The sequence below is a fragment of the Bubalus bubalis genome, chromosome 12, assembly GCF_019923935.1.
Source record: "Bubalus bubalis isolate 160015118507 breed Murrah chromosome 12, NDDB_SH_1, whole genome shotgun sequence".
In the NCBI taxonomy this organism is placed as follows: Eukaryota; Metazoa; Chordata; class Mammalia; order Artiodactyla; family Bovidae; genus Bubalus; species Bubalus bubalis.
In genome coordinates, this window is record NC_059168.1 from 77,309,990 (window position 1) to 77,328,370 (window position 18,381).

Genomic DNA, 18,381 nt, shown 5'->3' on the forward strand with positions numbered 1-18,381 from the left:
ATTGGCCTTTTCTAGTTCTGAGGTTGAGCTTCAAATTCACGCATTTGCCGGGGTTGGGGGGCGGGGGGGCGGGGTTGGGGATAGTTAATGGAAGCAATCAAGGTTTTACCTGCTTGGCTCCGCAGCCTCATCACCATGTGTCCAAGGCCACTTTTGAGAACCACCCTCTTTACCAACATGAGCCTGACCAGAGCTACAAAACAGTATCCCAAACACCCGATTTTAACAATTCTCCCTCTTTGTTTTTTAATTATCCCTGTCTATGTTCAAAGCAAAGTACAAACTATCCTCCAAAAAATGCAAAGGCATTACTTTCACAAACACAAAAGCCGAGAGAGAATGGCAGACAGCGAGCAGTGAGCACGGCTAGTGCCCAAGATACCAGCTAAAAAGCAATGGCGTGTGTGTGTGTTACTGAAATGCCCCCAAGCATTCCAATTCTGGAGTCATTCTTTCCTTCAGAATTCAAATAAAATCACTGGAGTCCCTGTTCAGTTTCTCGACCACACAGTTCTCTGGGAATGTAAACACACTGTGGCTGCTTGTCCCCAAGGCAACCGCAAACCATGACCGACGCTAGACTGTAGTCCTTAACCGACTTTCCCAAACACTTGACGATGTCATGATAAATTACAATACTGAAGAAGAAAACTTAAAACTTAAGTTCTCCTGAAATCTACAAGCCATAACACACTGCACACCTTTACTGACTCTGTCCCTCCTTAGCCCTGGCTGCGTTAATGGGGTCTATCCCAGGTTTTAGCAATTCCTTCTACTGACTCGTTTTGCCAATCTCCCCAGTGCCCATCCCCTAAACCATCTAATAATGTTATTTATGTTCATAAGTATAGCTAATATTTACCTAGCATTTACATATGACATTGTTTAGGCCCTTTATCTGCATTAATTCATTCAGTTCTTCTGATAGTCTTAGAAAATGGGTTATATTATATTCATATTTTATAGATAGGGAAGTTAAAACACAAATAGATTACCCAAAGTTTAGAGAACTGGTATGTGGTGGAGGTAATGATTCAAACCCAGAAGGCTAACTCTAGAGATATTGATCTGAACTTTCATACACTGCATATCCAAAGAACGATCTCTAAACACAAGGAAGACCTGGATCATCCTAGTATATAAGGCAGTTTAGTGGTTAACCTTATATGTCAACTCAGCTAGGCTATGGTGCCCAGTTGTTTGGTTAAACAGAAGTCCAGATGTCTCCATAAAGACATTTTTAAAAAATAGAGACCATAAGAAAATCATTAAATAAGTGAATGAGTAAATCAGAACTAAATGACTAAATAATAATGAATGATTAAATTGATAAAACTAATAACTAAGTAAATAAATCATTGTACTCTTTACAATGTGGATGGGCCTCATCTAAGCACAGAGGCCTTAACAAAAACTTAGTTTCCACAGAATAGAAGGAATTCTACCCAGGACCGCAACAGAAACTGAGTTAAAACTACTTAAAATTTACTGAGAAAGTAGATGCTAATCATTCTCATCATAGTGGAAAAAAAAGGTATCCATTGAGGTAATAGACATGTTGATTGTGGTATTTCACAATATATACATATGTCAAATCATCAGATTTTACATTTTAAATATACACAATTTGTCAATTATACCTCAGTGAGCTGTAAAAATAAATACAGATGTGAGAGAAAGGGAGTCGGGGGAGATTTTTTTTTTAAAAAAGAGGACTGCAACACGGAAACCCTGCCTGAGCTTCCAGCCTGCTGCCCTGTGGAACTAGGACTCAAGATCTGCAACATCAACTTTTATCTGAATTTGCAGCCCACCAACCTGCCCCACAAATTTCAGCCTTGCTAGACCCTACAATCAAATAAGCCAATTTTTACAAGGCTACACATAGATCTATAGCTCTTGCCAGGCTTAGGTCTTTCAAGACTTTAAAATCTTGTTTCTATAGGATGCCAATCCAAGCTTAATTTTTATGCTTGATTGTACTGAAAGAAACTTCCCAGACAGGATAGAGGCAGAAATAAAAAGGGTGAGGGAGAACCTTCCACAACCTTCCCCAGTGGAACTTTCACCAAGTGAAGATGACCCATACTCCTTCCATCCAGGGAGAATTCTGGGCTGTAACCCTGTGGTCCACAAATGAGGCAACCTCTGCTGCATCCACAGGGGTTTTCTCAAGACATATCCAGCTCACACACTGCCCTCTGTGAAGGCATGTTAGTTCCTTCTCTCTTCTGGATGCTGTGTGCTAAGTCGCTTCAGTCATGTCCAACTTCTTGCGACCCTATAGACTATAGCCCTCCAGGCTCCTCTGTCCATGGGATTCTCCATGCAAAAATACTGGAGTGGGTTACTCTGCCCTCCTCCAGGGAATCTTCCTGACCCAGGGATCGAACCCACATCTCTGGACACTGCCATGACCTGCTTTAGGTCTCCCCAAATTCATATGTAGAAACCCTAATCCCTTAAGGTGATGAAAACAGTAGGTGAGACCTTTAGGAGGTGATTAGGTCATGAGAGTTGAGCCCTCATGAATGAAATTAGCATTAAAAGAGATGTCATAGGGCTCCCTAGCCCCTTCCTGCCATGTGAGGATACAATGAGAAGCCTGTGACCCCAAAAAGGGCTCTTATAAAACTCTGGTAGCACCCTTTTCTCAGATTTCTAGCTTCCAGAATTGAGAAATTTTTGTGGTTTATAAGTCACCCAGTCTGTGCATTTTGCCATAACAATCCAAAGACAGTCACCAAGATCTCCTTATGCTTCGTGGCACTCACCACATCCTGCCCAATGCCATTAGCCACATCACTTGGCTTAAACTCTGAGGCATGGGAATTGAAATCTGCTGACCAGAGTCCAGTTGTCTTCCCAAAATAGGATAAATATGCCACTCACATTTGGAAAAACCTTGTCTTCACTCCCGGATTTTGTTAGTCCCTCACCTTTCCCCAGCTCACTCTACAGTCCTCACTCTCAGACATCAAGGTCAAAGACATACACCTTCCCCTACTCTCCTAAAGCACTGCCACTCACTCATTCCACTCCATCCCACTGGCCTTTGTGTTGTTCTTCAAGGAGTCCAGAAAGCTCTTTTCTGCCTGAGGACCTTTATAGCCACTAGTTTCCTCCTCCCAGAATGATTTTCTCAGAATGTTCTATGCCCCCCTTCTTCCTTCTGTTAAAACTTCAGTCCACCTGTCACCTTTTCGGGCCTTCCCTATCTAAAAGAACAACTCCTCCTATTCTCTTAGCCTGCTTCCGTTTTCTTTATAGCCCTTTGCATAGGGAAAACTGAAATAGAATATATATTTGTAAGTAAATAAATATATATGTATGTGTGCATGTTAATTGTCCACAGAACCCCATTGGGATGAAAGCTTTATAAGAGCAGCAGCTCACTTTCTCTTTTGCTCTCTCCTTTCTCCTTAAGATCTAAAGAAGTGCTTGGCATAGAGCAGCATATTCAGTTAAATAAACTTAATAGTAATTTAATATGATTTGAAGGGTTCATCTTTTTTTCCCTCCAAATAAGTGAACCAGTATTCTTATTATTTGCTACAATATAAACCATTACTTACCCACTGGTTTTGTACTGCTGACTTTATCATTTGCCAAGTTCTCATATTTTAGGTAGTAGAAAAGTAGGTTGAAATTACTATTGGAGATATAAATAATATGAATAAAAATCGTTGTATCTAGTACTTTACATGGACTTTCTGCAGTGTGCAGATTTTTTAAAAGCTCCCTGTGTGATTCCTGTGTGTCCTCCTGCCTTTACCCCTCATGAAGAACAACTGCTCTAGCCACTTAGCACCTTATGTGGGCTCAGCACTGGAAGATAAAGAAATGGTGTAAGGCATAGATTTTGCCCTGGAATCACTTACTGTCTCAGTAGGGAGACAAAACATGTACTGGAAACCATCAGAATATTAAGTACTAAATTTTCCAGGAAATTATACACATGGAAGAGCATTAAGATACACGCTGTAGGAGACAATCAGAAACAAAGAACAGCTTGGTTGCCCATGAAGGATTCATTGTGACTATTAGACCTGACTTTTATAGAGAAGAATAAATAAAATGGAATTCTGCTCTGTCCTTTTGGGAAGAAAGTGTAAACTGGCAGTTTTCTCCACTTAACATCCAGTTGCTGTCACTGTTGTTTTTTCCAGCTAGGTATCTGCACATGAAAAATGAACCACATTGATGGGACAAGCAGAAATTATGTAAGAGCTTCTAATTACTCATTTACTTAAAATTAAGTGGCTATAACACAACTGCCTGAGTTGAAGCAATATGCTGGATCTGTTACTCAATCCACCCCATATGGGTATGCTTGTGTGTGTGTGTGTGCAGCAGCCTCTATGTATTTATCTTCTTAAACTATACTACAATGAAGTACCAGACTCCCCATCCACAGGCTGGACATGGAAACTCTGTCCCAAACAGAAGCTCTGAATAGTGTAGTGTTTCTTTTCCAGGTGCTTTAGGGGATTTCTATTTGAAAACCATGCAGCATTTCTAGCAGTAGAGACTTTAAAAGAAATTTGCAGTATATTTCTACACTCCCCCACTCCTTGGCAAATGTATGAGATCATTGAATTTGCATTTTGGTATTAGACTCATTTCTGGTTCTGTGTTTTTCTTCTTTTTTTTCCTCCTTTAAAAATACGTTACCTGCTTTAAGTCCATATTGAAACAAGGCATGAGCAAATAAACATGTATTAATTTCTAGCATCTCCCAAGTGGTTCTCAGTGTGTGGGCTTGGGAACAGCAGCAGCAGCAGCACCTGAGGACTTGTTAAAATTGCAAAACTCAAGCTCCACCTCAGAACTACTAAACTAGCAACTTTGGAAACAGGGCTCAATAATCTAAAATTTAATCAGGATTTTCACTGATTCTGATGCAGGCTAAATGTGAGAATCACTGTCCAAAAAGATGACAAACTTACCAGTGCTGCTGGGATCATCAGACAAGCCCTGAAAATGAGGGTACCCAGGGCTTAATGGCTGGGTTAACTTGGATAAGAATATTTGGTCATCTTAACACTTCTGAGAATTTCACCCTATCCTGTACCTTCCAATGATTATATGGCAAACAACTCCCCAGATATCCCTCAGTTCAGTTCAGTCACTCAGTCATGTCCAACTGTTTGCCACCCCAGGGAGTGCAGGACACCAGGCTTCCCTGTCCATCACCAACTCCCGGAGCTTACTCAAACTCATGTCCATTGACTCAATGATGCCATCCAACCATCTCATCCTCTGTTGTCCCCTTCTCCTCCTGCCTTCAATTGTTTCCAGCATCAGAGTCTTTTCCAATGAGTCAGTTCTTTGCATCAGGTGGCCAAAGTATTGGGGTTTCAGTTTCAGCATCAGTCCTTGCAGTGAATATTCAGGACTGATTTCCTTTAGGATTGACTGGTTTGATCTCTTTGCAGTACAGGGGGCTCTCAAGAGTCTTCTCCAACACCACAGTTCAAAAGCATCAATTCTTTGGTGCTCAGCTTTCTTTATATTCCTTTTGAAGTCCTTTGCACAGGAATTTTGAAGGAGGTTGCCATTATCTTCATTACCTCCACAATAGTTTGGTCTCAGGTCAGCAACAGAGAGGGAACACAGCCCTGCCCATCAACAGAAAATTGGATTAAAGATTTTCTGAGCTATTTGCTAAAAGAAGAGAAGTGAAAAGCAAAGGAGAAAAGGAAAGATATAAGCATCTGAATGCAGAGTTCCAAAGAATAGCAAGAAGAGATAAGAAAGCCTTCCTCAGCAATCAATGCAAAGAAATAGAGGAAAACAACAGAATGGGAAAGAATAGAGATCTCTTCAAGAAAATTAGAGATACCAAGGGAACATTTCATGCAAAGATGGGCTCAATAAAGGACAGAAATGGTATGGACCTAACAGAAGCAGAAGATACTAAGAAGAGGTGGCAAGAATACACAGAAGAACTGTACAAAAAAGATCTTCATGACCCAGATAATCACGATGGTGTGATCACTCACCTAGAATCAGACATTCTGGAATGTGAAGTCAAGTGGGCCTTAGAAAGCATCACTACGAACAAAGCTAGTGGAGGTGATGGAATTCCAGGTAAGCTCTTTCAAATCCTGAAAGATGATGCTGTGAAAGTGCTGCACTCAATATGCCAGCAAATTTGGAAAACTCAGCAGTGGCCACAGGACTGGGAAAGGTCAGTTTTCATTCCAATCCCAAAGAAAGGCAATGCCAAAGAATGCTCCAACGACCGCACAATTGCACCCATCTCACGTGCTAGTAGAGTAATGCTCAAAATTCTCCGAGCCAGGCTTCAGCAATACGTGAACTGTGAACTTCCAGATGTTCAAGCTGGTTTTAGAAAAGGCAGAGGAACCAGAGACCAAATTGCCAACATCCGCTGGATCATGCAAAAAGCAAGAGAGTTCCAGAAAAACATCTATTTCTGCTTTATTGACTATGCCAAAGCCTTTGACTGTGTGGACCACAATAAACTGTGGAAAATTCTGAAAGAGATGGGAATACCAGACCACCTGACCTGCCTCTTGAGAAATCTGTATGCAGGTCAGGAAGCAACAGTTAGAACTGGACATGGAACAACAGACTGGTTCCAAATAGGAAAAGGAGTACATCAAGGCTGTATATTGTCACCCTGCTTATTTAACTTCTATGCAGAGTACATCATGAGAAACACTGGACTGGAAGAAGCACAAGCTGGAATCAAGATTGCCGGGAGAAATAGCAATAACCTCAGATATGCAGATGACACCACCCTTATGGCAGAAAGTGAAGAGGAACTCAAAAGCCTCTTGATGAAAGTGAAAGTGGAGAGTGAAAAAGTTGGCTTAAAGCTCAACATTCAGAAAACAAAGATCATGGCATCCGGTCCCATTACTTCATGGGAAATAGATGGGGAAACAGTGGATACAGTGTCAGACTTTATTTTTTTGGGCTCCAAAATCACTGCAGATGGTGACTGCAGCCATGAAATTAAAAGATGCTTACTCCTTGGAAGGAAAGTTATGACCAACCTAGATAGCATATTCAAAAGCAGAGACATTACTTTGCCAACAAAGGTTCATCTAGTCAAGGCTATGGTTTTTCCTGTGGTCATGTATGGATGTGAGAGTTGGACTGTGAAGAAGGCTGAGCGCTGAAGAATTGATGCTTTTGAACTGTGGTGTTGGAGAAGACTCTTGAGAGTCTCTTGGACTGCAAGGAGATCCAACCAGTCCATTCTGAAGGAGATCAGCCCTGGGATTTCTTTGGAAGGAATGATGCTAAAGCTGAGACTCCAGTACTTTGGCCACCTCATGTGAAGAGTTGACTCATTGGAAAAGATTCTGATGCTGGGAAGGATTGGGGGCAGGAGGAGAAGGGGACGACAGAGGATGAGATGGCTGGATGGCATCACTGACTCGATGGATGTGAGTCTGAGTGAACTCCAAGAGTTGGTGATGAACAGGGAGGCCTGGCGTGCTGCAATTCATGGGGTCGCAAAGAGTCGGACATGACTGAGCGACTGAACTGAACTGAACTGAACTGAGCTATTTCCTTACAAATGGAAGGCTTTCTTATCTCTCCTTGCTATTCTTTGGAACTCTGCATTAAAATGGGTATATCTGTCCTTTTCTCCTTTGCTTTTCATTTCTCTTCTTTTCACAGCTATTTGAAAGGCCTCCTCAGACAGCCAGTTTGCTTTTTTACATTTCTTTTTCTTGAGGATGATCTTGATCCCTGTCTCCTGTGCAATGTCACGAACCTCCGTCCATAGTTCATCAGGCACTCTGTCTATCAGATCTAGTCCCTTAAATCTATTTCTCACTTCCACTGTATAATCATAAGGGATTTGATTTAGGTGATACCTGAATGGTCTAGTGGTTTTCCCCACTTTCTTCAATTTAAGTCTGAATTTGGCAATAAGGAGTTCATGATCTGAGCCACAGTCAGCTCCCGGTCTTGTTTTTGTTGACTGTATAGAGCTTCTCCATCTTTGGCTGCAAAGAATATAATCAATCTGATTTCGGTGTTGACCATCTGGTGATGTCCATGTGTAGAGTCTTCTCTTGTGTTGTTGGAAGAGGGTGTTTGCTATGTCCAGTGCGTTCTCTTGGCAAAACTCTATTAGCCTCTGCCCTGCTTCATTCTGTACTCCAAAGCCATATTTGCCTGTTACTCCAGGTGTTTCTTGACTCCCTACTTTTGCATTCCAGTCCCCTATAATGAAAAGAACATCTTTTTTGGGTGTTAGTTCTAAAAGGTCTTCGAGGTCTTCATAGAACCATTGAGCATCTCCAGCATTACTGGTTGCGGCATAGACTTGGATTACTGTGATATTGAATGGTTTGCCTTGGAAACGAACAAAGATCATTCTGTTGTTTTTGAGATTGCATCCAAGTACTGCATTTCGGACTCTTCTGTTGACTATGATGGCCACTCCATTTCTTCTAAGGGACTCCTGCCCACAGTAGTAGATATAATGGTCAACGAGTTAAATTCCCCAATTCCAGTCCATCTTAGTTTGTTGATTCCTACAATGTCGATGTTCACGCTTGCCATCTCCTGTTTGACCACTTCCAATTTACCTTGATTCATGGACCTAACATTCCAGGTTCCTGTGCATTATTGCTCTTTACAGCTTCAGACCTTGCTTCTATCACCTTGCTTCTAGTCCCACCCACAACTGGGCATTGTTTTTGCTTTGGTCCATCCCTTCATTCTTTCTGGAGTTATTTATCCACTGATCTTCAGTAGTATATTGGGCACTTACCAACCTGGGGAGTTCATCTTTAAGTGTCCTATCTTTTTGTCTTTTCATACTCTTCATGGGGTGCTCAAGGCAAGAATACTGAAGTGGTTTGCCATTCCCTTCTCCAGTCGACCACATTCTGTCAGACTTCTCCACCAAGACCCATCCATCTTGGGTGTCCCTACACAGCATGGCTTAGTTTCATTGAGTTGGACAAGGCTGGTCCATGTGATCAGATTGGCTATTTGTCTGTGATTGTGGTTTCAGTCTGTCTGCCCTCTGATGCCCTCTCTTAGTGCCTACCATCTTACTTGGGTTTCTCTTACCTTGGACATGGGGTATCTCTTCACAGCTGCTCCAGCAAAGCACAGCCACTGCTTCTTCTTGCCTTGGATGTAGGGTATCTCCTCACAGCCGCCGCTCCTGACCTTGGACATGGGGTAGCTCCTGTGCCACGCAGACGTCACTACTGTGCCGTGCAGCTGCCGCTCCTGTGGCAAGAGGAGAAAAGGAAAGATATACCCATTTGAATGCAGAGTTACAAAGAATAGCAAGGAGAGATAAGAAAGCCTTCCTCAGTGATCAATGCAAAGAAATAGAGGAAAACAATAGAATGGGAAAGACTAGAGATCTCTTCAAGAAAATCAGAGATACCAAGGGAACATTTCATGCAAAGATGGGCACAATAAAGGACAGAAATGGTATGGACCTAAAAGAAGTAGAAGATACTAGGAAGAAGTGGCAAGAATACACAGAAGAACTATACAAAAAAATTTTTCACAACCCAGATAACCATGATGGTGTGCTCACTCACCTAGAGCCAGACATCCTGGAATGCGAAGTCACGTGAGCCTTAGGAAGCATTACTATGAACAAAGCTAGTGGAGGTGATGGAATTCCAGTTGAGCTATTTCAAATCCTAAAAGGTGATGCTGTGAAAGTGCTGTACTCAATATGCAAGCAAATTTGGAAAACTCAGCAGTGGCCACAGGACTGGAAAAGGTCCGTTTTCATTCCAATCCCAAAGAAAGGCAATGCCAAAGAATGTTCAAAGATATCCCTCAAGCTCTGTTGAAATGTCAGTTTTTAACTGAGGCCATTGGTGTAAGTTTATTTTCATTGAGAACAACTTAGACAACATTTCTGGAACTGCAACAAAGCACCCAAGTTTTCCATGGTTAATGACAGAAAAACTGACAACCTAGATGAGTTTTCAAACTTATCAGAACGAATGCCCCTTTCACTATCTTGAAATGAAATTCAAAGACAATATAGCTTTCCTATGCACAATTTTAAAGTAATAAAGTATCTTATTGGTAATATAAAAGAGAAATAAACAGAAAGCAATCTATAATAAAATGACATATATTTTCATAAGTGAATGCTTGAGCATGCCCACCCCAAAACACATAAAACAGATGGCTGAATGAATGAAACCTCTACAAATACACATCTATGCAGGAGTACTATGTTGGCAATTCAGTCATGATAAGCAGCATTGCAGTCAGTGATGGGATTTTCCAAAATGGTGAACCAACACTTGGTAAAATTTCAAACAAAAAAGGATATAATTTTTCTCAATTTAATAGTGGCTACATTCCTGGAGAATTCAGTAAAGAGAAAAATGATACAAAAATAAACTTTGCTTTTATATATATATATAAATGGAGCTTGCTTCTAGGCCCAAATGATTAAGAACATGTTTTCCACCTACCTGAATATATGGTGGGTTATTCAAAACTCATGAGACAGAGGATTACTCACTGTGAAGAATCATACTACATATTGAAGGACAGCCCCTAAATTTTATGTGCATGCTCAGTCACTCAATCATGTCCGACTCTTTGTGACCCCATGGACTGGATCCCACCAGGCTCCTCTCTCCATGGGATTTTCCAGGCAAGAATACTGGAGTAGGCTACCATCTCCTTCTCCAGTGAATCTTCCCAACCCTGGGATCTAACCCATGTCTCTTGCATCTCCTGCACTGGCAGGAGAAATGTTTACCACTGTGCCACCTGGGAAGCCCTAGTATAACTAGTTCATGTCTAGTAAGTGTCAGTAAGTGCCCAATCATTATGATAACCACAAGTGTCTCCTATAAATTTCCAAAACACTCTTTAGGAGGTAGTAATGCAACTACTAGACAAAAAACTAGACAAACTAAAAAACTAGACCAAAAAAAAATCTGTCTGAATATTCATTCATCCATCACTTACTCAACAAATACATAGTTCATATGTTTCCAGTATGGTGCTTGCTAAAAGATGGGACCACACGGCTTACATTCTCTTAGGAAACATGGAGTATATACAGTCATCATGAGACCACAAGGCAGTGCATAATCAATGTTACACTTAAAAGAGGTATAAAAAGCTACAGGAGCTTATGGAATGAGCACATCACTTCTGTGAGGAGTCAATAAAGACATCACAAAAAAACACACTTTGATTGGACACTGGAGAATGTGCAGATATAAACAAACAGAGGCAGTGAAGGGCAATCTAGGGAGAGGTTATAGTTTGAGAAAATACATCTGAAGCATATGTGGGAAAGATTCAATCGGAATCTCAGATTTCTCATGCAAGGACTCTAGGAAATCAGTGTGTTCAGGAAAATGCCTCCTGACTCTGGTTTGCTCTGTGAAAGGAGCACCTGCATCTAAACCAGGGTGGCCAAAGACAGGCAGTAGGCTAATCCCATGAGTCACTGCTGTAAATCTTGTTGTTATGCATCTTTAGGATGTCCTCAAATACACTGAGGGACTCCATAGGTGCTATTGCTGGGGAACTGACCAGCGCCCTCCTGCTGAAAGCTCGTCTTACTAAATCAAACTGATCACATTACAGAACATCATGTTCTTTAGGGTAAGTCATCACAAACTAGTCATCATTGTGACTCTCTATATCTGGCCCTAAAGAAACGTTTACCAAAGTGACTGCTAAGAACCAACAAAACAAAGCTGTCAAAGCAACAAAAAGCTGCTTTTTGAGTTTCAGATCAGATCAGTCGCTCAGTTGTGTCCGACTCTTTGCGACCCCATGAATCGAAGCACGCCAGGCCTCCCTGTCCATCACCAACTCCCGGAGTTCACTGAGACTCACGTCCATCGAGTCAGCGATGCCATCCAGCCATCTCATCCTCTGTCATCCCCTCCTCCTCCTGCCCCCAATCCCTCCCAGCATCAGTCTTTTCCAATGAGTCAACTCTTCTCATGATCCTCACAGTAAATATATACAGAATAGGGTTGTGACCTTAAAATATTTTTTATGGTCTCATGCTTTAATTTGTTCAAGTGAGACTATCCCTCCTTTTCCAATGAAAGCAATGTTTTTTTTTTCTATTTCAATAAATCCAAAACATACTGATATATTTAGAGAAGGGAATACAAATCCCCAAAAATCCCATACCTCAGATATAATGATCATTAACGCTTTTATGCTACTTCAAGCATAATTATGTATCTATATATTTTGTTAATACCTACACATACATCTTTTTGAAGGGAGACATTCTGTACATACTACAAAACTGACTTTTTTAATATAATGATATATTATGGGCATGTTTACATGTAGCTGGGCTTCCCTTGTGGCTCATTTGGTAAAGAATCTGCCTGCAATTCGGGAGACCTGGGTTTGATTCCTGGGTTGGGAAGATCCCCTGGAGAAGGGAATGGCTACACACTCCAGTATTCTGGCCTGGATAATTCCAGGGACTGTATAGTCCATGGGGTTGCAAAGAGTCAGACATGACTGAGTGACTTTCACTTTCACTTACATGCAGTTGTACAAGTAATTGGGGCTTCCTTACTGGTTCAGTGGTAATGAACCCACCTGCCAATGCAGAAGATGTCCGTTTGATCCCTGGGTCGGCATGATCCCCTAGAGAAGGAAATGGCAACCCACTCCAATATTCTTGTCTGGGAAATCTGATGGACAAAGAAGCCTGGCAGTCTATGAAGCTAGAGTCCATGAAGCCACAAAGAGTCAGACATTACTTAGTGACTAGGTCCATCTAGTCAAGGCCATGGTTTTTGCAGTAGTCATGTATGGATGTGAGAGTTGGACTATAAAGAACGCTGAGCGCTGAAGAATTGATGCTTTTGAACTGTGGTGTTGGAGAAGACTCTTGAGAGTCCCTTGGACTGCAAGGAGATCCAAACAGTCCATCCTAAAGGAGATCAGTCCTGAGCGTTCACTGGAAAGACTGATGTTGAAGCTGAAACTCCAATACTTTGGCCACCTGATGCGAAGAGCTGACTCATTTGAAAAGACTTTGATGCTGGGAAAGATTAAAGGAAGGAGGAGAAGGGGACGACTGAGGATGAGATGGTTGAATGTCATCACTGATTCAATGGACATGAGTTTGAGTAAACTCCAGGAGTTGGTGATGGACAGGGAGGCCTGGTGTGCTGCAGTCCATGGGGTCGTAAAGAGTTGGACATGACTGAGCGACTGAACTGAAATGAAACAACAACAACAACACAAATAATTAACTTATTTTGGGGACAGTTTCACAGAATTTCATTGTATGGATATAACACAATTCATTAAAAAAATCCCTGTGGATAGATGCTTAGGTAATTTTCACTTTTAGTTACTATAAGCATTGCTGCCAAGTGAAAGTCTTTTGCATAAGTCTCAGCACACTTAGGCAGTTGGGACGACCCAGAGGGATGGTATGGAGAGGGAGGAGGGAGGAGGGTTCAGGGTGGGGAACACATGTATACCTATGGCGGATTCATTTTGATATTTGGCAAAACTAATACAATTATGTAAAGTTTAAAAATAAAATAAAATTAAAAAAAAAGGATTCATTTCTAGAAATAGATTTGCTGGGTATAAAGTTATGCACATTTTAAACATTATTACACACTGCCAAACTGCCCTCCAAAAGCTGTGTAATTTATATTTTCACAAGAGAAGTCGAGATATTTACTTGCTTGTAGCCTTACCAATAGTGGATATTATCAAGCCTTTAAATCTTTATTAATATGATAAATAAAAAGTTATATCTCATTGTTATTTTTAAAGTACATCTCTGATTAGGAAGCTTTTTATTTTGTCATTTGTATATTGGTGTTTTATCCTGTAATAAATTACATTTATTTGTATTTTTTCCATTTTTTTCTCCTTGTTCATCTTCTTTCTGTTGATCTGTAAGAATTCTTTATACATTTAAGATACTAACTCCCTGTATACCATAGTAACTCTATGGTGTTCCCAGTTGTACCTTGCATGTAGTAGCTACAGGGCAAGTATTAGTTGATTGAAAGAATGTTACAATATATCATACAGAAATTCTAAACTTCATGAAGTCAAATTTGTATTCTTTTCCTCAGTAGTTTGCTGTGGCACCTTCTTCATTGACTTGAAGGAAATTTTCTCTTAATAACATATTATATTAAAAATATGTATTTAATCTTTAATTCTGCTGGATCTTATGTGTAAAATGTGAACCATTTAAATTTAATGAGACTCGATTTAAATTTCTTGCTAATACAGACCAATTGCTGTAAGATTTTTGACTGAATCGTCAAGATTTTCTCCATTGATTAGAAGTGCTAATTTCATGATATATAAAATGCTAACATAAACTAGACACTACTTATGAATATTCTCTTCTCATTCACTTATCTATCTATTTCTTTTCCAGTGCCACATTATTCCTATTACATTTGCTTCATAGTATACTTTGATATCTGGTAGGGCAAGTTTCTCCAGGCCTTTCCTCCCTTTCCTGACCATCAATATTTTTTTCTCTTCCAGATGAAAGCATGAATCCATTTGTCAATATTTTTAAATTTGCAATTTAGAATGAATTAGCATTAAATTTACAGACTATTTTACCTAAAGCTGACATCTTTACAGTAGTCTTCTACTATAGAGAATACAAAAGTCAACTCCCAAAATTACTTTCTACAGCTCTGGGTGTATTCTTCATTTTAAAGTTAATTACAATAGAGTCTAATTACTATTATCATTAAATTATTATATTCATTTGACACCAAAGATTGAATATTAATTATAAAACAAATTAATTCTACATTGACATTTGTTTCGAGTTACTGGATGACAGCTTTGTTAAAATATGACACCTGGTTGAAGACAAGTCCTCTAACAATTCAAATATTTGTGATCCCATAGTGCATAGGCTTCCTCACTAGAGTGCGGTCATGATGGGAACTACACTTTCAAGTACAGATGATCATAATAGCAGTGATGATAGTTAATACTACAGAGTTCTTGCAGAGTTACAGGAGGTAAAAACTAGACCATGATCTAATTAGCTGGCTCAGTCTTGCTAGAAAAATGAGGCTTATAGAAAATGTTGCCAAAATCTAGGGGAACAACGTTGGGATTTTTGGCATTTCTGTTTGCTTCAAAGTGAGACCCACCCTGCGATCCTTTTATTCCTTTCCTGTCTAAAAAGCACCCAAAACTGAGAAAAATAAGAGAAAGTCTCTAAAATACAAGTTGAATGCAAGCAACCTCTAGTCTAGGAAAATCTACCACATAAAAATGTGTACCCTATGTAGTTAAAAATCCTACTGGAGAGGTAAGTCCTGGGCACTAGAATTGAGAGACTTGTGACATTTCCCACTTTAACATTCTCCTGAAGTATCCAATAATCTCTTCACTCTCTACTTTTATCTGCAACAAATAGAGAATATGATCAAGTGACAAGTTTTACGGCACAGCCTTCAAGCTCTGCACATAGGAAAGTACAAGTAGGGACTCAGACATGCCAAGTTCTAGCATCAAAAAAAAAAAAAAAAAAAAAGTCAAATATGTGAGAAGTGGCTTTTGGTTGGGGAGTAATGGAAGATAAAAATTAACATACAGGATGATGTCAGATCATAGATGAAACTGAATCTCAGTCAAAAAAAGAAAGAAAGAAAGAAGGATACAGTCTTTCAAGCAGAGAAATAAACAGTATCCACAAAGAGCTTCTGGACATGAGACAAGAGTCAAAAGGAATTAAAATATAAATGTTAAGAAACACTACCAAATATAGATTCAATCATTCATTCATTTACTCAAAAAGTAGTTATTGTAGGAGAATTCAGTGATGATGAAAACTGACACAGAACTTCCATGAGGTAGGAGAAGGGTCAGGGTAATGGGTAGTATAAGGTAGTATATAGACAAATATACAGCATTATATCAGGTTTTATATCATTTTTACATCAAAATTGACAAGCAAAATTGAAACTGATCCAAAAATTTGGGAACACAATAACTGGCTTGAGTTTTCACTTTCTCTTATGAAGGAGGATTCAGGTACCAGCATGGATCTCAGAGCACACAGTACCTCACTGAAACATAGGGACACAGACCCCAGAGCTTAGGCATTCTCCCATGAGGAATGGCTGTCAGGGGAAGATATAGAAGTCAAGCTCCTAATCATGAGATTTTTCTCAGTAGAATTTCTGGTTGTGGCAGATCATCTTTGCTATGTTAAATATTTATATGGTATGTAGGCATGGCTGTTTTATATGTCCACACATAAGCAATGGGTATTTCTCCAAGGGGAACAAGCCCCTTGGGACATTGAGCTGTAAGACTCTCTAGTCAAGAAGATTTTTGAGAAGTGAGGAAGTGGAGGGCTCCCCTGACACATGGCCCGTCCCTCAGAAAGCTCTGGCATACACAAGGCCTGACCCTTTGAGGAGCCAGGAGAAAAGCTGAGGCTTCCCACCATCTTCTCAGCTCCTCCCTCTCTTGAATGTCTCCTACCACTAGTAACACCCTTAATGTGATTAATTAAGTAAAGGATAATCCATGCTTCTTAAGTATCGCCACAGTTAACCTTTAGTTAGCCACGTCAGAGCACTCATTTCATGCTTCTGTTTGTGGCACAGTCTCACTAAATCATGAATTCCAAGCACCAGGGCCTCTCACAGAGTTGACAAGGACGCATGAAAAGAAGGTGTGATTCGTTATACGGAAATGCTCAGTAAAACGCAGATTGCCAAGAGGCTCTATTTTCATTCTAACCATAGTGTTCTATACTGAAAAACTGTCCTTCCTGCAAAGTTTCCATGATGTTTTCTTATTTTCCTTCTTCATAAAAGCTAATATTTCCCCCTCTCTCAGAAGGAAATGGCAACCCACTCCAGTATTCCTGCCTGGAGAATCCCATGGACAAAGGAGCCTGATGGACTACAGTCCATAGAGTCACACAGAGGCAGAAACGACTGAAGCGACTTAGCCACATACTCTCAGATTTGTACCACACTTAATAGTAAGTCAAAGGGAAAATCTACTGAGCTGCAAATAACTAAAAAATGAGAAATTTTTTACCCTTTTGTATCAGTTACAGTTCTTAAGTCTTAAATCTGAAGAATGGGGAGGGTAGAAATTCAAATAGGATTTCTACATTACAGTCTTGAGGCAGAATTTCTTTGGGAAATTTTGGGTTTTGTTTTTCAGGCCTTCAGTTAATTGAATAGAGCTCACTCACATTATGAGGGCAAACTCCTTTACTTGAGGTCAACTGATTGTAGATATTGGTCAAATCTGCCTAATACCTGCAGAGCAACATCTGAACTTGTTACACCAAACAACTGGGCACCATAGCCTAGCAAAGTTGACATATAAGATTTAACCATCGCGCCTTCATTCTGGGGATAGCACATAACTTTTGTTCTCAGTATAATCAAATACAAGACAAATTATATGACAAAGCTGGTTTTAGATTTTGAGTGGGAACAGAAATTCTTAAATTCTTAAAGTAAGCTGATTCTTAAATTCACATCAAAATACAAAGAACATAGAATAACCAGAATAATTTTTCAAAAGAAGAACAAAGTTGGAAAACTACACAACCGTACATTAAGACCTCACAAAATTACAAGATCAAGACAGTGTTGAAGTGGCATAAAGAGGGACATACAGATCTACAAAATAGAAAACAGAATCCAGACATAGAGTCATACATATATGCTCAACTGCATTTTGTCAAAGGTGCCACGGTAATTCAATCTGAAAGGACAATCATTTCATCAAATGGTGTTGGAAAAACTGCACTTTCAGTTGGAAAAAATACGAGCCTTGATTCTTTCCTCAATACCTACACAGTAAATAACTTGAAATTGAAAACTTATAGAAGAAAACATAGCAAAAAAATATTCATAATATCGGGGTAGTCAATGATTCCTTACAGACAGTGATACTACTCTGTATCTAACAGCAGTAGATACAGAGCATCTATTAATATGTACTCAAAGTAGAATGACAGGGACATGTCATTGCCCATAGGGGACATGTCATCCACACCCACAGAATGTACAACACCAAGGGTGAACCCTAACATTGGACTACGGGTAATTTGATAGTAAACTATGGCCTTTGGGTAATTTTGATGTGTCACAGCAGGTTCATCAATTTTAACACATGCAGCACTCTGGTAGGAGATGTTGATAATGGAGGAATTTATACATGTGTGCGGGCAAGGGGTATAGGAGGAGTCTTTGTACCTTTCTCTCAATTTCACTGTGAACTTAAATCTGCTCTTAAAGAAATAAAGTCTATAAAAAATATCCCCTAGATAGCATGCCAAAGTCTCAGACATAAAAAAGTGATAAAATGGATTTCATAAACCAAGATCTGATCTTTGAAAGACACCAT